We start from the raw sequence: 26,318 nt of genomic DNA on the forward strand, positions 1-26,318 counted from the left end.
GAAGGGAGTATGGTTAGTGATTAATGCCACCTAAGAGGTGGAGAGAGAATAACTTTCAAGAAGCTGGAAAGTTAAAAGCCAAGGAGACATGGACATTTGCTACATGCATCATACAATACTTCTGGACAATACAAACTAAAGCACAATAATATATTTCTATAGTGCACAAGTTGAAAAATATCAACAGAAGTACAAACTATTTTATCAGACGCCCACTTCAGACCATGACAGAGATCTGTGGCTAGATTTACCTTTCTTCTATAAACAATTAAGAACCTGGACAAAATATGTGAAATAATCATTTTCAGACATTACACACCTGGCTGTGCAGGACTATGATCTCTGAAAGAAGGGAAACAAGGGAGGTGAGCCCCAAAATAGTGTAAGGCTCCAGTGCAGAGAGGCAAATTCTAAGTATCATCATGGTCTATATGGAGTTCAAAAAACGAGTTCAGGGCAATTGAGGTGGCTTGAATTTGCAGGACACTCTGCCAAAGAGTTGGAAGCTATTTAGAGAAATCGGAATGGGCTCCTTTGAATCATTTTACGAGGCCAGAATTACCCTGTTACCAATACTAGAAAAATGTATTATAAGAAAATGAATCTACGGACCAATAATCCTCACCAACATAAGTACAAGAACACCTCCATAAAACATTAACAAATCTAATCAAACATTATGTAAAACACATCAAACATTCTGACTGAATAAGCTTCAGCACAGGGATATAGAGACAGTATAATACTGAAAACCAAAAAATGAGTATTAATAGAAGTACTCCTCTTAATATTTCTGTTAATAGAATAAAGAACAAGCCTACTTTCATCTCAATAGCTATAGGAAAAAAATAATTATAGTCAAATGTTCTGCTCCTGAGTTGTTTGTCCTGGCATTTCTATTAGTCACCAAGTTTTCTCAACCATCAAAAGGTGAAGAATAGCTATTGTGTGGAGTTCTGATAGAGATATTTGATGGCAAAGAGAGGTTCTCAAATTTTCTAAAAAAAGCTAGAAACTATTAACCTAGTATCTGAGTCATTTTGGGCTGCTGTAACAGAACACCACAGACCACCCATGGCTGATAAACAGAAATTTATTTCTCACTGTTCTGGAGGCTGAAAAGTCAAGATCAAGGTGCCAGGAAGGTAGGGTTCTTTTTTTTTTTTTTTTTAAATGTTTTTTTTTATTTATTTATTTCAGAGGGAAGAAGGGAGAGGGAGAGAGAAATAGAAACATCAATGATGAGAGAGAGTCATTGATCTGCTGTTGATCGGTTGCCTCCTGCATGCTCCCTACTGGAGATCGAGCCTGCAACCGGGCATGTGCCCTGACCGGGAATGGAACCAGGACCTCCTGGTTCATAGGTTGACTCTCAACCACTGAGCCACACCAAGCAGGCATGGTCAGGTTCTTGATGAAGGCCTGCTCCCTGGTTTGCAGATGACCATCTTTTCACATGGTGAAAGGGGCAAGAGAGCTCTGTGGGATCTCTTTATACACGCACAAATCTGATACATGAGGTCTCTCCTCTCATGAACAAATTAATCACCTTCCAAAGGCTCAATCTCCTAATACAACCATCAAAGGATGTTGGGATTTCAATACGTGAATCTGGGGTCACACAGATACTTAGTTCATAACACCTAGTCATGAGACACCACAGTGTGCAGTTGGAGAAAGTCTCCTGGAGGAAACGTTGAAGCCATCATTGCTGGTCAGTTAACCTGATATCTGAAGTTTTCTTCATATAAAATGTAAATACCAGCAGATCTGGTCTTGGCCACGGCGAGAATAGAAGCAGCTTGTTTTCCCTTCCAAGGTCACCAGCCTGGGACTGTCTTCTGTTCATGGTTGCCCTCCCACACACCTCCTTCCTCTGCCACCCCGCAGCGCCCCACCGAGTGGAGGACTGTGATCTCTCTTGTTGCCATGGGAGATGGCTGTACCAGAGAAACCTAGGCTGACAGATGAGTCATTTTAGCTTGAGCTTTTACTCTTATCTTACCAACTTTCTGTAATGCTAAGTCAGGTACCTGGCACCCATGGACATTAGGCCCATCTCCCAGCAGGAGACAGAACAGAAATGACAAAAGGTCACAAATTGTTAAAAATAATGTTGGGTGTCACAGTGCTCATTGCTTTGAAATACCAGAGCTTTTACATTTTCCCCCCACAACCAGTTTAATGATCTGCCTCACTTTAGAGAACAAGAGCATCTAATTAAAAGGACTTGGCAAACATCTACTCTCACGCACAGATAAACTGCTATGTGACATGGGATGTACTGGCTGCCTTCAGCTCTCATTACTCGGTTGCTCAGACTCACTGTGAATGCACACAGTAGATTTAGTTTGGGGAAGGAGAGGAGCTGCATAACCTGTGATGTTCTTAGCCAGCTTCAGAGCTTGGTTTTAAGATGTTAAACTAAATGTAGGTCTCAGGATAGACCTCACTTGGTCATGGTGGGGTGTGTGAGTCTCAGTGTTACTGTCACTGTGAGCTAGATTTTTCTTTAGTGTGGGAGGCTGTTCTGTGCATCGTAGGATGTTTAGCAACACTGCTGGCCTCTGCCAACTACAAGCCAGTAGGACACCCCCAGTTACAGCAGTTAAATATTTCTTAGGACACTGTCTTCTTTGGTATAAAATAAGGACATTTTAGAATACCATTTCAGTTCTTCTGTGAATTTATTTTTAGTAGTTATTATAGAGTTTAAAATATTCATCTTAAGTTATCATTATGACCTCAGTGTAATATTGATTTGATACCAGTAAAATAAAGTAACTTTGCTCCAAAGTAACTCTACTCCTTTGGCAATATGTGTCATAAATTATAGATACATAATGTAAATATATATATATATATATATAGAGAGAGAGAGAGAGAGTACTACAGTTAATAATTCACAAAATTATATGGGTTCAAATAAAATAAGAATTGGACAGAGAAAAAATATTTACAATCTTCCACATTTACACAAGTTATTTCAGGTGTTTTTCATTTCTTTCTTTGGCTTTCAGTTACCATCGTTTCTATTTACCTTTCAGTCTATATCTTTTTATTAGCTCCTTTCTTCTACATTCTTTGATTTTTCTTCTTTTGGTCATCTTAAGGAAGTAACTGTAACTAACTGTAACTATAACAATGATGGTAACAATATAAGCTTGTAGAGTCACATCAAGAAGTTGGCTGGGAATATCTATTAAAGCTTAATATATGCAGATTCTAGATCTTCTCACTATTTTCCTGAAATAAATGTGTGTGTGTATAAACTTAAATACAGGTAGGTGCAAGGATGTCTGTAGCAACATTATTCATAACTCCAAATTGGAAACAAGCAAGTAATCCATAGATAGTTAAATAGTGATGTGTTCATATCACCCACCAATGGAAGTGTATGAATCATATTATGCGCTAGTTGTGGAACACCATCCATCAGTCAAAATAAATACACCTTTCCATAAAAGCAATATGAATGTATTTTATACCTATAATGTTGAGTGAAAGAATCTAGACACGAAAGAGTACATATTTCATGATGGTAATGTAGGAATTTAGAAATCAAAGTAGCGATTATCTTGTGTAGGAGGAGGTAAGGGCAACTGTGAGAGGGTAACAGAGGAATCTTCGGGTTGGGTGTAGGCAGGGATCACACTGTTGTGTTCCCCTTACGCATATCCCTCAGGCTGAACATATGGTGGCTCACTTTTATTTCAGTACATTAGTTCATTATCCATTACTTCATTATTAAATACTGTTTGCTTGTCATTTAATATTATGACTTCACTGCACAAGAGAAAACGTTCTATCTGGAGCTTGTGATCTATTTCCCAAGGACAAGGGAATAATCCGTCTACCCCTTCAACACCTGGGCTTGAATATAGCTGCGGGGGTCAAGCTCATTGGAAAATTATATGCAGGACAGTCTTTACCTTCGAAACGACTGCCGCTAGCTTTGCAATCGAAATGAAATTATTGGAATTATGTAAGGGAATCTCTTTACAGAATTCACCATTGAATAATCCCCGGGTTCTGTAAGGACTGTCAAATATTGATAATGCTTTACCTTTTTCTATATCTCTGTTTTTAAATCAGTCTCACATTCATTGTCTTCATCGATCCTCAGAGCCTCTCTTTTGAAAGCAGGTAAGTTTCTCAGCCCCACAACTAGTAATTGGTTTGTTAGATAAAAATTCACATTTTATGGCTGCTAGATTAAATTTTTTCTAAACTTTCTCTTTGCCACACTATCAGACTATTTTATCATACACCAATTTGTACCCGCCAGAGGATTGTATCATACTTTCTCACAATTCAAATGCATGTGTTAAATTGGCCCTGTCCCGGGGGCCAAATCTGTTCCAAAACCACAAATAAAACATCTGATATAGGTGAAATTACTCACATATCGATTTATGGTACACTCCCTATAGATAATAGAGATCTTGATCTAATTACCAGATGTTTGAGGATTTTAGTTTCGGTAGAAATTGTTTCTTGGCACTCTAGTTGGATGTTAAATGTGATATGAGAAACATTTTCGAAATTCCTCCCTACAATGCAGATATTGCATCAATAATGTGAGATGAAATCTTGATATTCAAGAAAGTGTTATTGTTTTAGACAGGAAGCTCCATTTTTAGTTTTCAAAAATAGTGGCTTAAAAAAAGTGTGTGTTTCTGAAATTGTGTTTGAAGAGGATATGTTATTTAGAAAGGGTGAGGTTTTCTCACATCACAAAATTTCAGTGCATATAAAATGTAAAATAAATATTAATTCTCAGAATTCTATAGTCTGTGATATAAAATTTATAATCAAGGACATGCACTTTTCTAAAAAAGCAGAATCTATTCTGAAAAGTACATTTTTAATTAGTTCTTTCAAAAGACTCATATATGAAATACATGAAATGTTACGTGCTTTGTCAGCATTAGGGGACACAGAGTGACTTTTAGGGCCACGATTTGCCATCCATGGCCAGAAACAAAGTTGCATTCATATATTACATTTCAGAGCTTTCTTAACATCAATCTTAAGCTCACATACATGTCCACAGTGATTTGCCAGGCTGCCTTTTTAAAAGCAGTATAAACCTCAAGGTCATTTTCTCCTAATTATACTCTGTCTTTAGGAAACTTTATTGAAACGTGTTTTTGTTGTTGATTTCCTCAAACTGAGACATGCTGAATAGAAAAGGAGCTCCTTTCAGGTCAAGCTTTGTGCTCCGTGACACATTTACTGATTCTTTGTCCCGCAGCCGGCCTTTTCATTACCTAATGCAATGAGATAGCACTCAGATGATAAGTCTGATATATCTAAATGTCCCTTAGTCCAGATTTGGTTGTGAAAAACGCAAAAAAAGTATTAACTACCCTTATTTACTACTGATTTTGTTTCCACTTTTTTTTCCAGCTTACATCAGAAATCCGTGCTTTTCCTCATTGTGTTATGTCTATAACAGATTTTGTGACATTTAAATAGTTGTCTAAGAGATTTTTCTGAAAGTCAATATCCAAGGAAAAACTGTAAACCTATATGCCAGTGGCAAGCTATAGTGTTTTTTAAAATATAAAATTTTCTAAAATAGAAAAACTTGTGTCACCAAGAATCTTATCCCCTAGTGAATAATTTAAAGTGATGTTATCAAATAGACTTAGAATCGTCGAGTCTAAGTACATTTACCCTGGAATATTCTTTCTGGAAACAGAACTTTTTTCAGCATTACTAAATTTGCCTGTAAATTCTAATTTGTGGTAGTATAGTTATTTTATATGGAGGAGCAGATTTTTTTCGGGAAATAGCGGGTAAGAGACCATGGGAAGAGCATGGTGATCGCAGTTTGCTCGCAGGTGATTTCGGTGTCCCGCTGCGGCCAGCTTATTCTCGGGGTAAGCTAATGAGGGGCGGGGCGTGCTGCTCCGACTTCGGGCCAAGCCAGAGCTCACGGGCCTGTGGGAACGACACAAACCAACGTTCGGTCAAGACAAAGCAAAGGGCAAAGAAATAGGCAACTGTGGACACTTGGTCAACTCAAAGGTGTACAATATGATGTAAAATGATCACATGTGTTAACGGACAGATTTGGAGGTCAGTATTCTAAATATATGTGACCGCCCTGGCTGGGTAGCTCAGTGGGTCAGAACATCATCCTGATATACCAAGGTCGCAGGTTCCGTTCCTGGTCAGGACACATAAAAGAATCAACCAATGAATAAGTGGAACAAATCAATCTCTCTTTCTCTCTCACAAATCAATTAATTAAAATAAATAAATAAAAATTATTTTTAAAAATTATAAATATATGTGACCATTCAGTCTATTACACCAAGGAATCTTGGGCTGAGGCTAATTCAGATTTTTTTCTAAGTGACACTTCTTCTTTTACCCATAATAAGTATTCAGCAAGCATTGCACAAATTAAATAGAAACTTAAAACAACTATAGAACAACTAACAACAGTATCCTAACTTCAAAATGGTACTTGCTTACCTAAGAAAATTTCTGATGTGTTTTCCAAATATGTATCAATAAATTCCAGACAAAAGAGCAAAAAACAACAACTGTCAGTTAACTGAATGGAGTCTTTGTCTATCAAGGATGACTGAGTTAGTTTAGTGTACTAGTTTTACACCGCTAATTGTGATTTCATTCTTTTTTTTTAAGTTTCCAAAAGCTGTTACTCAAATATTTGATTCAGTCTCTATAAATGTGTGAAATTTTAGGGGGTTTTGCTTAATTATTTTGTCTTTTCATTTTACCAATGAAATACTGTTTGAATTGAGGCATAACTGTCAGTATGTTTTCTAAATTAGTAATATTGTCTGTCCATTTGGTACTTCATATACACAATTCCAAGTAATAGTTTATAAAATTTAACACCAAGAGACATTTTTATTACATTCTACATAAAATGGTATTGCATTCCATAGAGTGCAAGTGACTTGTCAATGGCCCCAGGTCTAGAAAGCAGCAGAACAGCGACTAATGTCAAAGTCTGCTGCTGTCCCATTGCATCACACTGCCCTGAAGTAAGCATGGGATTGCCAACCATGGACTTACCTGAAATTGCCAAGGTAAAGCTTATAAATTTTCAGCATCAGATAAATAAATAAATAGATAAGTAAATAAGTAAATCGATAAATAAATAAATAAATAAATAAATAAATAAATAAATAAATAAATAAAGATTGGTTACCCTTTTTGAAAAATAGCCTAATTCAGATAGCCTTTGGAAGCTGAGTTCAGTAGCATACTCTAGGATTACTGTATCACAATATTTATGTGGAAGGAATCTAATTCATGAATGTAACTCCCAGTATGGGTTGTTACTTTTAAACTTTTTGAACAATAAATATGTTAAGATAGAACCAGTACATTACCTCTTTCAAAGTCATCATGATCCATACTTTTAGTATATATTGAGTACAATGTTTGCATTTTATATCACTTATCTCATTTAGTCAACCAACTCTCTTCCAAGTTACATTTTGTTATTGCTATTTTATTTTTACAAATGACAAAACTAAGTTTCCAAGAGTTTAAATTATTTGTCCAAAACAATACAATAAATGGCAAAGCCAGAATTTAAAATAGTACATGTCTCACTCGAGAGACAGTATTCTTTCCATTTTGCAATACTGACTCAAAGCAAGCCATAGAGATAAGCATATTCTAAAATATTAAGCAAGGTTCTAAATGGTTTCAGGCCATTATTATGTCTAAATTTCTAGGGAAACTCAAGTTTCTCTACTTTCCCCTGGTGAATATACGATGGGTACAGAGTAATAAATGCACTTTTTAAATATTTCTCCTGATTTATTTTTAAGAGCTTAACAAAAGCAATCATAGAGAATAAAGTAGGAAAAGTAATTATAAGGAATTAGAGTGGTATCAATAGCACTCTTCTTTCTAGTTTAAGAAAATTGTGATTTATGAGGTCTGTGGGCTTTTAGATGAACTATAATTCAGATAAAGCCCAGCCTAGTCTTTCAGATTCTTCTATTCAGCTATTTCTTATTCATTGAAATATTTAATTGAGAATAATACTGAAAGAATATCTCTTTCAGTATAAATGCCAGCTATTATATATGTTAGGATTTTTAAGTCATTAAACATAATAAAAGGCAATTATGTTCATGTGAATTAAATTCATTCTTTTTTTTTTTTTTTGTATTTGGACAATTGAATACATTTTTCCAATTAAAAATTTTAGAATATAGTACAGTGATTTTTCCTCCCAATAAAGCCCTGATGACTGAAACTAATACAAAAGAATTCAATAATTGACTAACTTCTCCTACCCGAGGGAAACAAATTGGTATGCTAAGGTTTTCATCTTAGTGAGCTAATAATAATAAATGCCTGTCCAAACTGGTTTCACTTAGCAATTTTAATAATAAATGTTAAGATGTATTTTTATTTGCTGTAAAGATGCTGTTATTAAATAAGAAATGTGGAAAAGAAAGAAGCTTAATTAAAACAAGAGCAAAAATGTAGAGAAATTTGACTCAGTCATTCAGCAAATGCACGCTTGATATATAGTTAGATCCTCAGGATGTAGCGGTCAGGAAGGTGCATGAGATGCTAACAGGCATCTTTAGAAAAACAAATGAAAGCAAAAACATGGATAAATAACTGTAATGCAATGTGGTTTGTTACATGTATGTAGACTGCTTTATAGAACATGGGAGAAGGGATTCATTTTCCTTTAAGGTATGAAAAATGTATCCAAAAGCAGGGAGCACTTTGGCATTGCACCTGGACCTTGAAGCGTATGTTCTAGTTTGGTCCTTAGAAAAGTGCATAAACAGCACTGAGCCTGAATAGAGAGCAGAAGGAAGAACCTTGGGAAGCGGTTGCTAGGGCATGGGGTGTGCGTGTGTGTGGTGTGTGTGTGGTGTGTGCATGCATTTGTGTGTAATGTGTTTGTATGCACAGACTACCTGCTAGGCAGCATTTTGGAAATCTATTATTTTAATAAATATAGCAGGACGTTATTAATATTTACTGATTGGGGACCTGGAATGACAACTGGTGTGCACATAAAAAATTGTGGCATTTCTCATATAATTTGTGAATGTCTTGCTGTATATTCAGGTAAATTAAAATTTATTCTTGTTTATATGAGACTATATATTTAGCATTTCACAAGTGAACTCAAGTAATTCTTATGTAGTTTTAAATTTTACATGGTTTGAATTTACTTAGAATGTCACTGACATGTAAACCAAAGGCAAATTATATTTTTTAAATTTTATCAAAAATTGCTCAATATTTTAGAAAATCGCATCACTGAGGACATTGCAGGACATAGTATTTGAATGGCTAATTCAACACATTTGTATCAGTTTACATGTATGGCTGTTGTACTCACAGTTATTCCCTATATACATATCTATAATTGATCTTTTAGCTTTGTGATGCTTGAGTATTTACTAATAAACAACTATATATTTATTGCAAATTAATTGTAACTTCTGTCTACTTAGATTATATTTATGTCATATTGATTCTTATTGAAATTATGTATGTAAGTTACATTGTCTATTAAACTCAATTAAAAATAATAAAGGTGTTACAAATGTTTGTTATAAAAAGGTTGATTACGATTAATGTATGGCATTTACAAAGCTGAGTGTAATCAGGCAAGTTTCAATCAAAGATAAACAACAGATTTAAAATAATGGTATGTATATTAATCACGAAGGTGTTAAATCCCTGGAGCCAAGAATATGGGCTCCACAACTATTCCTATTTTGTTATTTGCCTTTACTTTATTTTGTGGTGGATTTTCTTTATATGCTTTCTTTCCTCTTCTAAATATTATGTTCTAGTATCTTGCTTTATAGCAACAACTGATGATTTTCAAAAATATTTTAAGCTCCCTCTAATCTTTTTTTTTTAAATATATCTTTATTGATTACAGAGAGGAAAGGAGAGGGAGAGAGAGAGCTAGAAACATCAATGATGAGAGTCATTGATCGGCTGCCTCCTGCACGCCCCCTGCTGGGGATGGAGCCCGCAACCCGGGCATGTGTCCTGACGGGGCATCGAACCCCAATCGTCTGGATCCTAGACTGATGCTCAGCCGCTGAGCCACGCCCGGCGGGGCACCTCTAATTTTCATCTACTCAAATTTTGGTGTTAAGATCCATAAATTTAGTTCTAGATCATTTACTTTCCGCCCATATACATTCTTCACTGTTTTCTAGTCATTCGATGCGTAACACTTTGGTCAGTGACCGTGGTCTCACAGATTACAATGGGGATGAAAAATCCCTCCTATCAGAGTTACTCTATCGCCTTGTAATGTCATAGCACAACGCTTGGTGTGTTTGTGGTGATGCTGGTGGAAACAAGCCCAGTGTGGACAATTATGCATAGTGCACAATACTTGATAATTATCATTAATGACTGTCCCTGGTTTATGTATTTACTATATTATACTTCATTGTTATTTTAGAGTGTGCTCTTTCTACTCATAAAAAGAGTTTGCTGTAAAACAGCATGCCGTGTTATGCCAGCGGGAGCCTCATACATCTTGTGTTTCCACACCTCTTGATCGCATCATTTCTCTTGTGCCTGATTTAATCTCCCGTCGTTCCGTACAGGAACATGCCGCACAGTCCTGTAGCCCAGGAGCCACAGGCTGCACCGCAGAGCCTGGGTGTGTAGCAGGCTGCACCTTCTAGGTTTGCGTGAGTGCCCTATGATGTTTGCATCACGGCAAAACTGCCTGTCAGCGCATTTCTCAGAATGCTTTCCCAGCCATTAAGCTGCACATGATCGTATCTTCATTTTACGTTTCTCTAGTATCAGTACTATAGGACGTGTATACTTACTTAAATGGGCGGTCTTGAGAAGGAGAATGGCTTATTAGTTTCTTTGCTAAGTAATTTTGTAATGAGTTGGATGAATAAATGAAAGTCAATAGATGTTAAGTCATGATAATTTAGTTTAAAATTAATTTGATTTCAAACATTCTGACACAATAGTTGACCAATTAAGCCCACTACTGAGTTATGTAAGGAAATATTTGTTAATGATTCATGTTATCTGATCTGAAGAATATGACACTTCACATTTGTAGATACCTAGTAACGTACATGTAGGCCATTGATCTGTACCAATCAATTGAATTTTGGTCAATTTATGGTCTCAAAAAATTTTTAAACACTGTTTATATACTTTAAAGAAAAATAGTTATAAGATGTATTTGTTATCTCTTAATTGAATTCAATAGGAAACATGACTCTTGTTATTTAAAACTGGAAAACCTGAATCACCTACATCTGAAGGTTTCCCTCAAATGTAAGTCTCTAAAATATAAAACTAGGAGTTTTGTACTTAAATACTGGTTTAAATAATTATGAAAAAAATAATATTACTGAAATAAATTTCTTAACCCAGCAAGAGATCCTGGAAAAGTTAATAAATATTGGCATTAGTATTGGAAAATTACTACTGATCACGGAAATGTTAATCAGTTAAATTTACCTGCTAGGTGCTAGAGAACGTAAAGTCAGAGCGGTGCAGCTGGCTGCGTGGGTTTCGGCGATGCAGAATCGGTCCTTTAAATTATGTCACAGTCGCTTTGAAAGAAGAGAGAGTCCTTAGTCTATGACCGTCATGCCTGCAAGACTTAGCAATTTCTAAAGGCAGTAATGGTTCAACTCATGAACAATGTCCCATCGCTGCCTAATATGAAAATCAGTTATTCACATTGAAATTACAAGGGACATTTTTATTTAATTTATTATTTTCTTTAAACTTTCCCCTCAAAGCAGTATTTCTTTTTGCTCTTCGCTTAACTCATAGAAACCAAGGAATACTTATTATTTTGAGGAAAGATGACGCAGGAAAATACTATGCTTGCAGCTTCCTACACTGCACAGAGGAGCGAGAAACAACGGCCCCCACATGTGTCTTACATCCTGGCCGTATATTCAAAGTCACGCTGATGTGGCAGGAGAAGAGACGGCCACAATTCTTTCTTTAGAAGATAGGTTTGAATACTTAGAAGTAAAACAAATTCCTAAACACAGTTCACTAGATGTTAATAAGGAATTTACATCTTTGATTCATTTACATCTTTTTTGAGTCATTTAACTTTAATACATTTATCCGATGCAAATCGAGTCCACCTTTCCGTTTTGCCTAGTGGCCTAACACAATCCTTCCCAAGATCCCTTATAAGGGAAAACAAGGCTGCCCGGTGTCGCCGGCACGGTGCCCTGAGGCACCCCATTTCCACACATGCAGCGGGAGGAATAACTAGACAGTGAAACAGGGAGGGGTAACGGCCTAGAACAAGTCAAGCGACCATGGAATCCTCAGTGGGACATTTCTAATAATGAGTTGACTGCAAAATAGACAATTCTATGGAATACCATAAACTGACTTGACCTCTATTAATATGTAAGCCGGCAAATTAAGGCAATTTTATGTGTGCTACCATTAAAGCCCACTGATGATTCAGGTATTACCACAATGCAAATTCTCATAGCATTTCAGTGCTTGAAATTCAGATGCGAACTCCCAATAGCAACACGAAACCGAGGCTGTTTACTATCTTAGGTCTTAAGAACTCTAATGCTACATATTTTACAGTGATATTTATTAGATATTCTATAATTCACAATATCTACTAGTTTGGTGGAGAAAATAAAGGCATACATTTATTTTCTTTTGAATAGGCAAGATTCAAGTAGTATAATTATGAAGGAAAAAACTGTGTTTTTATTGCCCCCTTAAAATGTATTTAATGAGGCTATCTTTCTTTGATCCTGGGTGAAAACTCAGATAGTGCCTTGCATTTTCTGGATAGTCTTGGGTAATAAAAGAACATTCTATAATTATTGTAAGTCACAAAACTTAGTGTCCTCTGAACTTTACCATGTTTCTGAAAAATTGATCTAAAATTTCTGCTTTACCATTTTTTATAATTTATCTATGACTGTACAAAACCATAAAGTTCTTAAAAAAAAAAAAAAAAAGTGAAGCATTGCCAGCATGACCTCTGTTACATATATAGTTTTCCAAAGTAAGCTACAATGCATTCTAAAACTTCTCATATAAAGATGACCCACTGAATGAAGATGCACTGAGCGCCAGTGTAAAACACACTGGCCAAGGCTTTAAGGATAAAAGATGAAACAGAAACAAAGTCTTTCCTCACTAAGACAGAAGGATAGATGAAGAGATAAGATATATGCCAATAAATAAATAGAATATGCCTCATTTTCTCTCAGTAATTAACATATAAATATTCATCAAATCAGTAAAGCTATAGAATATCTGAACACTATGAACAACGTTACAAAGGCAGTTCAATGGAGAATGAAAGTCTTTTCAAGTAATGGTGCTGGAATAAATGTATGTTCAGGTGTAAAAAATATATGAACCGCTGCACCTCATCTAGGTAGAAGAATTCTAGGAGGTATTGAAAAAAACATAGGAGAATAGGAGAGCCCTGGCCAGTGTGGCTCAGGGGTTAGAGTGTCGGCCCGAAGGGTCTTGGGTTCAGTTCCAGTCAAGGGCATGTACCTGGGCTGCAGGTTCAATCCCCAGCCCTGGTGATGTGTCTCTCACATCGATGTTTCTTTTTCTCTCGCTACCCCTTCCACTCTCTAAAAATCAATGAAAAAAAAATACTCTGGTGAAGATTAACAAAAAAACACAAAAAAACAAAAAACATACACATAGGGGAAATTCTGTGTGACTGTGGGTTAGGCAAATAATTTTTTAGCATATCACCAAATGCACAAGCCTTAAAAGAAAAAAGCATTGATAAATTCAACTTAGCCAAATTAAAAATTGTGCTTTGCCAAAGACACTCTTAATAAAATCAAAAGACAAGCCACTAACTGAAAGATATATTTGTAAATCACATATTTGATAAAGGACTTATATATTAAAATATAGAACTTTTAAAACAGATAACTAAAAGAAAAACTGGGTAAGAATCTGAGCAGACACTGTAGCAAAGATGATATTTAGAAGACAAGTACATATGAAAGTTAACATTATTATTCATTAGAGCATCAAATAGCATTCCAAGAAATCTCTGAACCACCTGGGTGTTTTTCTCATTCTCTGTCTTTGCCTCTGTCTCTCTTCTTTTTTTCCTTCCTTTTTCTTCTTTTTTAGCATTATGAAAAGATGTAAATTATAATTTTAAATAAATAGTAATTACAATTCATTAAACAGGCAAAGAACACAGCATTTCTTGCTTAGCAGATTGCTTTTACAACATGCTTTGATGACAATTCCTTGAGGAATCTGTGAGAAAATATTTAATGTACATACATCAGTTTACTTTCTGTTGTGATCTTAGTCTGAAAAATTCTGAGGCTTTGCAATATAAATAACCAAGCCAAAATCAAAGGATAATCTCTGTAAATTGCTATGATTAGTGATACTAAAGAGGCTATTTATATCACATCAGACAAAACCTGAGAACAAATAACATAGCAAAGAACACCACACAGAGGACCAACGCCTAATGAATTATCAAAATATAACTGAATTATGTTTGTATAGAAATAATAATTATAATACACATATATATGTACGCATATGTATAAATGTGCATTTATAAATACACATGCATCTATGACTGTATATATTTATATAAACCATTTTCTGCCATTAGTCCTTTTATAGAGGAAGTTACTCTTCACTTATTCCATGTGATTCCAAAGGGTTGTTAACAGGGTTTACCCATTTTACTGGTATGATCACGTCTAAGGTGAAGAAGCTATATTACTTTATCACCTGATAACATAGATTGGCTTCAAATGGATAAATAAACCAAGAAGAGCAAAGTATTTTCTGGGACTCATGTGGCTCATGGAAGAGAAAAGCCATCTTCCTTCAGGGGTTGCTAATTTAAAAAGCACACAACTCAATATACAGATCATATGTCATAGAAAGGTACACTTGAAACCTATATGACCCCATTAACCAATGCCACCGCAATAAATTCCATTAAGAAAGAGAAACAAAGAGAAAATGTAGGTAGAAAAATAAATAAAGCTATGAAGCTGTGGCTGGATCCTACCTAACCTTTCTCAAGTGTCTTTAATGACTCAAGTCCATCATTTCAAGTCTACTCTGCTACGAAAAGAGCCTCAGAATAAAGTGATTTTCTAAGCTGATTTGCCTATGACTTTTACATTTATGGCAGGTCAATTAATGTTTTTTAAATTAATTTTAGAAAACTCCTTGCACCCTGAAACAGATCTTAATAATGGACTATAGGTTCATTCTTCTTAAAAATGTTTGTGTTCCTGAGATTTGGCTGGTATGTGTCCCTCATACCCTAGGTTTTCCGGTTATGTAGGACATCAGTTCTGAATTCTTGCTTAAGATAGATTAATTGGGTTTCTGTCAGTTGTAAACATATTTATCCTAAACAATGTAGCTAAAATGTGGCAGAATTGGGATTTATGCCTTTATTTATTGGACTCTAAACTCAATAATGACTTTTACCTTATTTCATCTATTGAAACATTTTTAAAGTGTTTTAAAATTTCTTAATTGTCTTTTAATGTGCTAAAAGTTAGGAACTTTCATAATCAAATTTTTAGTAACAAATAAGGGTTTAATAACATGATTCCACATAATTATACTTTCTCTTCAACTTATTTCCTTAAATTTATTTAAGATTATTTTAACCTTTATTTTTAAACTTTTCAGTTTACTTTGTAATAAAAAATAGAACTCAAAATTAAATTTGAAAACAGCTGCGTATTTTGGTGTCTTCTAAACAACTCATAAAACTACATTTTTTGTGTGCTAGAATAAAACTTAGATAGCACTGGTCCCTCTTTTTCATTTTATAAACAAAGAAAGAAAAACTCATTTCTCTTGCTTTTTACTTACTGTGCCCGTAATTTCTCCTGGTCTTTAATTCAACTACACTCAGGTTTCTTTTATTTTCATCTGAAAGTCTGATACCTGATGCATGCCTCGTCTTCCTAAATTTCTTGTCATCTGCTTCATTCTCCATTACCTGTCTTATTGTAGATATTATCACTTTTCCATGAACTCTTTAAATGTAGGCCTTTTAATGTATTTTTGTTTTGTGCTTTTCAAAAACAAACACAAAAATAACAACATCAAAATTTATGACTTTTTCTCTATAAATTATACCAGGTCTGGGATGATTAATTTTCTGTCAGCTTCACTGGGGTGAGGGGTGCCCAAATCGCTGGTAAAACATTTCTGGGCGTCTCTGTGAAGACGTCACAGGAAGAGATTAGCGTTTTGATTGAGTAGATGGAGTGAAGCTTCTCGGGCCAGTGCAGGTGGGAACCAGCCGATCCACTGAGGGTCTGAATAGAAAGAAAAGGCAAAGGAAGGGTAGATTCGCCCTTGGCTTGAGCCCAGACATTCGTGTTTTCCTGCCCTCGGCCTTTGGCTCTCCTGGCTCTCGGGCTTTCACACTCAGACTGGAACTTGTACCATCGGCCTCTGGATACTCAGGCTTTCCAACTCAGGCTGAATTATACCACTGGCTTTCCTGACTTTTCAGCTTGCAGATGGAAGATCACGGACTTCTCGGTCTCCATAACGGTGTGAGCAAATTCCTATAATAAATCTCTTTTAAATCTATCTTTCTCTGTATATCTATTATTGGTTCTGTTTCTCTGAAAAACACTGACTAATACAAGGTGTTGGTTTTAAAATAAAGACTTTTAGCTAAAAATGCGAAAGTAGTAAGAAGTCTAAATTTATTATACAATTAATTTTTTCTATTGTTAAATTTTAATATCAATAATATGAATTTGTAATTTTAACACTTATGGCCTCAAAGCATAGGCTTTTTTTATAACACTAATAGCAGGTTTTGTTACAATATTGAAATTGTTTCCCTCCCTTAAAATAGTCATCCATCTGAGGACATCTAACAAAATATAGACACATCAGCATGGAAAGTAATTCTGTAATTGTGAAATCTTACCTTTAAAAACACTTCAATTTGGTGAGAAAATTAAAACATGTATGTGTATGTTTCAGTTAAATTACAATGCCATCTATTTGGGACTGGAGCCCAATTAGAGTTTTTTTCATTTTTTTTAAATTTTATTTTTTAAATCTATCTTTATTGATTTCAGAGAGAGGAAAGGAGAGGGAGAGAGAGAGATAGAAACGTCAATGAGGAGAATGTCATTGATCAAGCCTGCAACCCGGGCATGTGCCCTGACCAGGAATTGAACCCCGATCTCCTGGACCCTAGGTCAACACGCAACCGCTGAGCTACACCCAGCCGGGTCCAATTAGAGTTTGATGAAAACTTCTAGGCTCACACTAGTACCAATTATGCCAGGTGATGACAGTGTTTGGAACTTTTTCAATGTTAAGCTCAGAGCCATCCATGGAATCTTTGCCAAGAATTGGTCTTTTTAATAAAAGTCTTACAGTTCCTCGATTCTTATTAGGCTTCCTGAATTGTTTGCTTTTGCTTCTAATTTTGACAAAATCATCGTTAAGAAATTCAAAGCATCCTTGTACTTTGGATTTTATTTGTTCAATCTCTTCCAATTCTTAAGTCTTAACTATATTTCTGTGGCCCCTTGTTTTTCCATCAGAATTGATGTGGTATATAAAGAAACAAAAACATATCAGCTTCTTCATGTTTTTCTTTAATGTGTGATTAAAGCACTTCAACGTGAATTTAGAATCTAAAAATTAGACTGTCACACTATCAATCTGCGGTTTCATCTTGGAAAATGTTCCGATTCTGCTCCCACGTTTGAATCAAATAGAAGTGTTTTGTTACTGCCTTTTACTCCATATAAACATGTCTTTGACACCTTTCACTGCACTGTGATTGCCTGTAGTTTATTATTCAGGCCAGTTATTGTGCTATCATTGCCATGGGTTTCAATTAAGCCAGGTGCTTAAGAACATACCAATTTAATGTGTTATTTCAGTGAATGCAACACTAGACTGTAAAGATGACAAAGAACTCCTGAGCCTAAATTACCCTAGCTTTAGGTAATGTGTTCTGTATTAATGGAGCAGCTCTTGTAGCAATATTTTATTCTGAATAGTATAATAAAATGTAGCTGGCATCATCAACTAGTGAGTTATTGTGAATTTGAAGAGATATTTGAAACCTCCAGCTAAAGAGCAACCACAGTTCCATTAAAATAAGGAATTTAATCAAAGATGTTCCAATCACCACTACACTGATATAACAAAATAAAACATTGTGCTGTTTATTGCCATTAATTCCATGGTAAATAGCACTGCTGATATAGACATATTTCTAGAAAATAGAAACTTATATGTCACACATGATTTAACCAAATATATAATGTGTGTGTTTTAAAATTCTTCTTCTGAAAGAAAAGAGATTATTTATTCTTGAGAAAGTGAATCAGAGTGACCCCAACTGGGTGTCACCAGACATAGCTGAGGTTGTTGGTGATGAACTACAAAATGTATCTCCCTTGTATGCTTCCTTGGGACACTACTAGAGAATATCTTTCCCCAAATCTAAAGAGTAAAAAAAGAAATAGAAGACATAAGATGCAAGAAACAAAAACCTTCCATAAAAGAGAGAAAAAGGACATTTCACGTTGATGTGAAAGGAGATGCTAGAATGTCATTTCTTCATTAGGTCTGTCTAGAGGAAAGAAGAAAGCTACTTGCCTCTGGAACATAAATGGAAGGACTCTAGGAAAGTGTCCTCAAGGTGCAGGTGTTTGAATACACTGAGAGAATGGTTACACATCTGGAGAGATTTTTGTGATAATTAATCATAGGCACAGGAAGAACTAAGCACACTAGAAAAACTCATTAATCATTAATTTCATGGAAACAAAGTTGTATAAGACAGAAATGTAAATTTAGTATAAGACAAAGCTTAGCTATAACTTTTATTTTCAGTCATGACAGTGTAACTATTTGTATTAAAGTTCTGTTGCCACATAACAAATTACCACCAAATTTAGCAGCTTAAAAACACACCCACTCATCTCCTCAGGGTTTAGTAGGTCAGGAATTTAGGCAAGGTGTAGTTGTGTTTTCTGTTCAAGGTCTCACAAAGCAGAAAGCAATGTGTTGGCTGGGCTGTGTTTTTTCTGGAACTCATGTCTTTTTCCAATTTATGTGGTTGTCAGGGTTTATTTCCTCGTGATTGTATGACTGATAGCCCTGGCTTCATAATAGCTGTGGGCTGCAGGACACCCTCGGCTTACAGAGGCAACCAGCAGTTCCCTGTCATGCAGATTTCCACAGTCTTATAACAATAATCTTAAGAGTGGCAACCAATCACCTTTGTCTCACATCTTTATCTGGAAGTAAGTCACAGGTCCCACCCACACTCAAGGACAAGGTACTACACAGGGCATAGCACCAGGGCTGAAGATCATAGTGGTCAATTTCGATTTCTGCTTACCACAATATTTAATATGAATTTAAACCAAAAAAAAAGAAAAAATACACAATTCCAATATGAAGTATCAGTTTTCTATCAGTAACATAATAAACAAGTGAATTTATCTTCATAAGTAATTTGATGCATTAAGAAAAAAATGACATAGTCTGGCCAGCGTGGCTAAGTGGTTGAGCATTGACCCATGAACCAGGAGATCACAGCTGGATTCCAGTCAGGGCACGAGGCTGGGTTGCAGGCTCGATTCCCAGGAGGGGGTGTGCAGGAGGCAGCTGATTAATGACTCTCTCATTGTTGATGTTTCTATCTCTCCATCTCCCTTCCTCTCTCTGAAATCAATAAAAAACATATTTTTAAAAAAGAAAATAATGACATAAAAATAGATTTCTTCATTGATACTTGTTACTGAGATGCAACAACTATTGACCGCCACAAGTATGAAGCTAGAATTTTGTTTGATTTTATGGAATTTAAAACAAGCGTTATTTTACTACCATGAAAGCATTTTAGGAGTTTTCAGCACATTTGATATTTTCACTTGATTACAGATTTTTTCATGCAAATAACTTTTTAAACTATATTGACACAAATGTTGTCATTTAAACAAACAATATAATAAAAATACATGACAGATATATTTTTAAAAACCTACTCATTTAAACCTTGAGCAAATTACTTTGAAATTTCCACAAGGTTAGCTTTCTAAGCTTCAGGCTGCACATGGCATTTTGAGTGGTATGTACGTGTGCTACAGTAGCTAACCAATCAATTTAAATTGACATTTTGTTAGAACAGGAGTATTTGGGGGATAAAAGATGAACACCCTTTCATCCTTACTCATAAATCAATTCTATTCTATGCACAAAACATAGAAAATCCTGTAGCTCAAGTTATTAAAATACAATTCTAACAAAATAGCTGCATTTTTCTTCTCTTGCCAATGTAAAGTGTTCAGGAAAAAGTGCACACAAAGTACATCCTAAGAAAGAATGGTATTGCAAAACATACATATCTGCAATATTAATGGCTGTAAAATTACCATTTTACTACAAAAGAACTTGTAATTTGTAAAGAATGTTCTATGTTTTATAAATAGAGCGGGTGGATGACTTGTAGGAAATGTAGAATGGGTATATATATGGGTATACAGTAGCTTATTTTAATCAATAATTAATCCAATCAGTCCTGTGTAAAAAAGCACGCACACACAAGTAAAATCCATTATATGGGTGAGAGATGATATAATTTTCATTTATTTTGAAGTGTTTGTAGGTACTCAGTAGAAGGGTAAATTATGCTGGATCCTGATAAGCTATTTGTGTTTTGACCTTATAATTGGAAGTTTTGAACCATGCCAGTGAGTCATTCAGAACACACCATTCCTTACTGAATGATATTCTTGGGCTTAAAAAACTTGCTGTATCTGTAGATAACCTCTGCAGTTGGACTTTCTAGCAGGGCGATGTGAAGATTTAAAAACATGTCCATGTATTCTTTGATATTCTTCAAAAGGCAGAACCAAATTCTCCTCCCCTTAAGTGTGGGTGCTACTGTGACTCACTGTTAACCAACAGAATATAGAAGTGACTGAGCATGATGTCTGAAATTCAGATACAAAATTTATCACTTACTACTTAGAACAGGCCCTGTGGCCTTCAACATAACACAACTTAGATGCTGAAAACCCCAGCCCAGTTATCTTAGGTGGTGCAGCTCAGCCACCACCTTGACTGAAACCTCGTGAGAGACCCAGATCCAGCACCACTCAGATGGGCTGCTTCTGGATTCTGAACTCTCAGAAACTGTGTAAGAGAATAATGTTTCTTGTTTTAAAATTTGGGATAATTTTTTATACAGAAAATTACTTATTACTTTATAAAATTATCATTAGAGTAACAACATGACTAACAACTATCAAAGTCTAATTGAAATAAGAATTTTTATTATTCCCAGATTAAAAAGGGGTCATATTTCATTGTAACTCCAGTTACCACTTTTAAATTATTTGGTCTTTTTTGCTGTGTTTTGATTTTATGTACTTCTAAATTTCACATGATATTTTATTGTTGTTCTTGTTGGATTTAATTGAGTTATGAAGTTAATATTTGTTAACTATCTTTCTCTTCCCCCGCCCCCAAAAAACCTTTAATTCACCTCTGTTTTTGAAGGATATGACAGCTACTGGATTCATGGTTCACAATTGTTTGCTTTTAGCACAAGATATTTTCTTTTCTTTTGCCTCCTATTTTTCTGTTAAATCTATTATCATTCTAATTCTAGTTCCTTTGTCCAGACAGGTCAGGGAATTTTTCTTTGTCCTAAAATTTTCTTCTTTGTGATAAATTTGTTCTTTGTCCTAAAATTTTCTTCTTTGGTTTTGGTTTCAAGTAGTCTTACTATGATGTATTTAAGAATGGTTTTCTTTGCATTTATCCCATTTGGGATCTTGTGGTGGTGTTTTTTTAATTTTAGGCATTTACTCTTCAGACCTTACTTTGGCCCCACTCATACTTTTCCCTTTTCTCCATACTTAAGTCATTATTTTATCTGACTTATCTTCCAGGTTAATTGTCTTTTTAGCTGTATTATCCATTATTAAATTTGTTCATTGAATTGTTAACTTTAATTATCTTTCTCTTGGTCAAAAATTTTTATTTATTTACCTTAAGGTGTTTGATTACTTTTTTATGTAAACAAATTTATCAATTTTTAGAGTAAACACTGTTTCTATGTTATTCAAAAAACTTATGTACACTGTCAGAAAGACATTCACTAAATGTATTTTTATTTATTTTTTATTTAAATTTTGAAGTTTTGTTTTGAACATTTAATTCCCTGACCTGTCTGGAATGCGTTCATTTCATATATGATATGAAATAGGGAACCCATTTCATACTTTCATCTAGGTAATTATACAGGGCTTACAGATCATCGTATGAAAAATACAGTAATTATTAAATAATAATACGAGAATACTCTGTTTCCTGTACTCACAACTGTAAATCTACTTTTGCCCACCCCTGTATTTTATCTCCTCTTATTGTAAATATCCTTTTATGATCTGGCTTGCCAGTTGTATAATATATCAACATTTCTTCTATACAGACAACTGTTTCTGGGCTCACAATACTATTTCATTGATCGTGTAGTCTGTGTCATTTCAGAAAAACTCAGTATCAGTTTGTGAACAAAAAGGGGCTGTGTAATAAACCTGACAAGCTTAGTGGCCTAAGGTAACCTCACGGGGTTAGCTGATTATACATTCCTAACTGGTCCAGGTGGGAAGTCAGGTCTCTGGCCTATAATTCCTTAGCAAAAGGTTGATCATTTCCTTAAGCAATCTCTGTCCATTGTCTTTGTGCATCTATGTTAAATGCCTTTTTAAATGCCAGAATAATCCTTTTTCAGAACCCTTGGAATCATAACCACCATCAAGGGAACACATGATCTTATTGACTATATACCATCCCTATTTACTGTAAATATTAAATGTTAATTATTTTGCACCCACCAAAAATAAGTATGTATTTCTCCATTTTATTTTTAATCTAATCATAGGAATTTCCCTGCTTTACTTTCTCCAGCCTCCTTAATCTACCACCGATGAATTTCATGTAATCTTTTTTAAATTTATCTTTATTGTTGAAAATATTACAGATGTCTCCCCCTTTTTTTCCCCATTGACCCCTTCCATCCTGGAAGTGCCCCCTCCCCAGGCCTTCACCATACAATTGCCTGTATCCATGGGTTATGCATATATGCATGTAAGTTTTCTTATAATCTTTCTTATGTCCCCTCCTTTGATTCCAAATGTATAAAAAGGTCTGCAAAACTGATATTTGTCCTTGGGTTAAGCTGGCACAATGGCATCTCTCAGGCCTTTGTTCTTTATTTTCCCAGGCCAGGGTGATTTAAGCTCTGTATTATCTGGTCAGGGAGGAGAGGCATTAACCATTTGATTTCCAGTGTTCTTGGTTGGGCAAGATCTTGTAATTCACAAGCTGGTTGCAATCTGCTCAAAATGTTGGGCCTTGTTTAATTTTCTTGTCTCCATTTCTCCATTCTACTTGCCCAGGAATTTTTTTAGCTTCTTATTAGCCTGCCACAGTTTGTCTCAAATAAACTCTAATAAACCATTATAAAATTTTCTATAGGTTTGGATATTCTTGCATCAACAAATTATTATGGGCCCTAGTATTTTATAGATAAAACCCCCACTCCTTATTGTTCTCTTTCAGAGAGCTTTTTTATATTCTTGGCCTTCTTTAAATTCATATACACTTTAAAATTGCTTTAATACTACAGATCACTTTGGAGAAAATTTCAGTCTTTATCCAGTCAAATTCTGCTTTCCATAAGCATGGCATATATCTTCATTTATTTAGATCTTCTCTGTGTTAAGAGGCAGAAGGTGGTCAGCTGCTTCCCCCAAAGTGGGTAAATATTTACTTCTTTCCCATGCATCTTTTCAAAAGCAAAAGTTTTGTACTTTTCTGCTAGTATTAACCCCAGGAACTCTAGGTGAGCCTGGCAGAAAAATGTTCACAGTAAAGAATAGGAGATGAATGTATAAAAATCTTTTGTATGTATTGTTTTATTAATGTAACTGATTATTTTTTCATGTGTATGGATTATTATGTTAGGTCTTTTTATTTATTTGTGAACATTAGAGAACCATTTAGAATTTTCTCAGTTTATGAAGGATTTATTACAAGGTTACAGGTTAGCATGGATTTTAATAAGACCAAATATCGAGAAAATTGAAACGCTTTAAGATAAAATTATATTTTGAATAGAGAGAGTAACTTGTAGGACATAGGTTATTTTTTTACATTTATCTTGGCAGTTATTGTGATGATTGTCTCTCTGAATTTCAGTTTCCACCATTGCTTCTGGTAGACACACCTCATCTTTGCATATCTTGTTTTAATCTGAAATTGTTTATTTTTCAATAAGTTTAAACACATCGTATGCTTTTTAAGCATCTGTACTTTTTCTTATATAAACTATGTGTTAGAAACCTTTACCAAGTTTTCTATTCATTGTTTTAACAAAATTTTTTAAGTTACTTTTTACAAATTGTAACAAAGTAGTTTCTTTGAAGTCTCTGCTGGGAAGCATAATCTATCATTTTCTGAACTGTAAATGCTCTTTATCTATTTGTCCCTTTCATCTACTTTTGTAAAAAAAAAAAAGGTATAGTAATTATTTAAAATAATATCAGCATTTCTTTTTCTATTACATTTTGCTTACCTATGCATTTTTAAATATCTACAAAATATGTTTTTAGAGATACTCTGTTAAATTTGGTATTAAAGAAAAGAAAAATTTAGTTCCTATTGTAAAAACTTTGCATTCTAGTGAGGGGAGTCCTCCATGCAAAAACATAACTGCACTTACCATTACAGTTGCTTTATTTCTGCAGGGTAGTTTTCCTTTTCATTATAAACTTTCTCTATATCTAGACCTTTAATTTAAAAAGCTTATTAGTGATTTGAAAAAGCTCTCATATTTAATAAACATTGAGTTATGTATTTATTGACAACATTTCTTTACTACCCTTACAAATTATAACAAATTTCATAGGGGATAGCATTTGGAAACTTTCTCTTCAAAATTTTCAGCTGAGATCCAATTTGAACTTGGTCCTATTGTGTGAACTCTTCTTGCTTTAATGCTTTTCAAAATGTTTCACATAATATCTTTACATTCATTTTTTGATTATCCGATGCATTCTGAAACTCCTGATTTGCTTTTTTATGTGTTGATTTGCTTTGCAGCTGTTGCATGCTTTCCTGATGTCTAAAACGTTTCTTTAGGTTTTGATAATTGCCTTCTTCTAGTTATATCTTTTCCTCATTGGAACACTATTTCACAGGTTGGTTTCAGGTGAACCACCTTCTATCTGTTACTGTGTCTTTGTTTTTTATCTGATTTGTTTCCCATGCATTTTAGAAGCTTTTTAAATTTTTTTCTTACACATTAAATTTAATTACCTTCACTGTGTCCTGATTTTATACATGCAGTGACAATTTTATGCTCACGGCCATTGTGGCTTTGTTGCCTTCCCATAACAGCCTTACTTTTAATAAAGACAATTGTCTTCCTGAAGATTTCATAAAAATGAATACATTTTCTAAAAATTGTCTCTTTAGCCCTGGCTGGTGTGGCTCACTTGGTTGAGTGTCCTTCCATGCACCAAAGGGCCGCTGGTTCGATTCCCCGTCAGGGCACATGCCGGGTTTCAGGCTCCATCCCCAGCAGGGGGCGCGCAGGAGGCAGCTGACCAATGTATGTCTCTCACATAGAGGTTTCTCTCTCTCTCTCCCCCCCTTTTTCTTCGTCTCTCTTTAAAAATCAATAACAATATTTTTTAAAATAATAAAAAAATTCTCTATTTAAAGGAGAGCATTTTTCCTATAAAGTTTTTTTAATTAAATTTACTGGAGACAACATACAAACTTCTCATCACTCTTTGTTTCAGTAGTAGAACTCAGATTTCTGTTTGCATTTAATTTTACTCATTGGGTATAGACCACAAGAGTATGACCTACATTTAATCCTATCCATGTGTTTCAGGTAATGAAATATCCTAGTTTCTTTCCTGATAATTCTCTACTACAGGAATCCTTTAAAAAAAAAAAAAATCCCCAATTACTGTTTTGTTGTTGTTGTTTGTTTTCCCCCTAAAATCCAGCAGTTAATATTGAAAACAATCTGTGGTCAAGTCCAATTCTGAAGACAATTTTCACTTCCCAATTCCTAGTTTATTCTTTCTTCCATTCAAATTTGAAACTTCTCACACATATTTATTGTACCGTTGTTAATGCTATTTCTTCTTCTTTAAGTTCTAACTAAAAATCCACAGCCTTCAAAAAGCAAACTCATGCTGTGATGAGATACTCTTTTT

Source organism: Miniopterus natalensis, chromosome 7 (assembly GCF_054644295.1).
Source record: "Miniopterus natalensis isolate mMinNat1 chromosome 7, mMinNat1.hap1, whole genome shotgun sequence".
Taxonomy (NCBI): Eukaryota; Metazoa; Chordata; class Mammalia; order Chiroptera; family Miniopteridae; genus Miniopterus; species Miniopterus natalensis.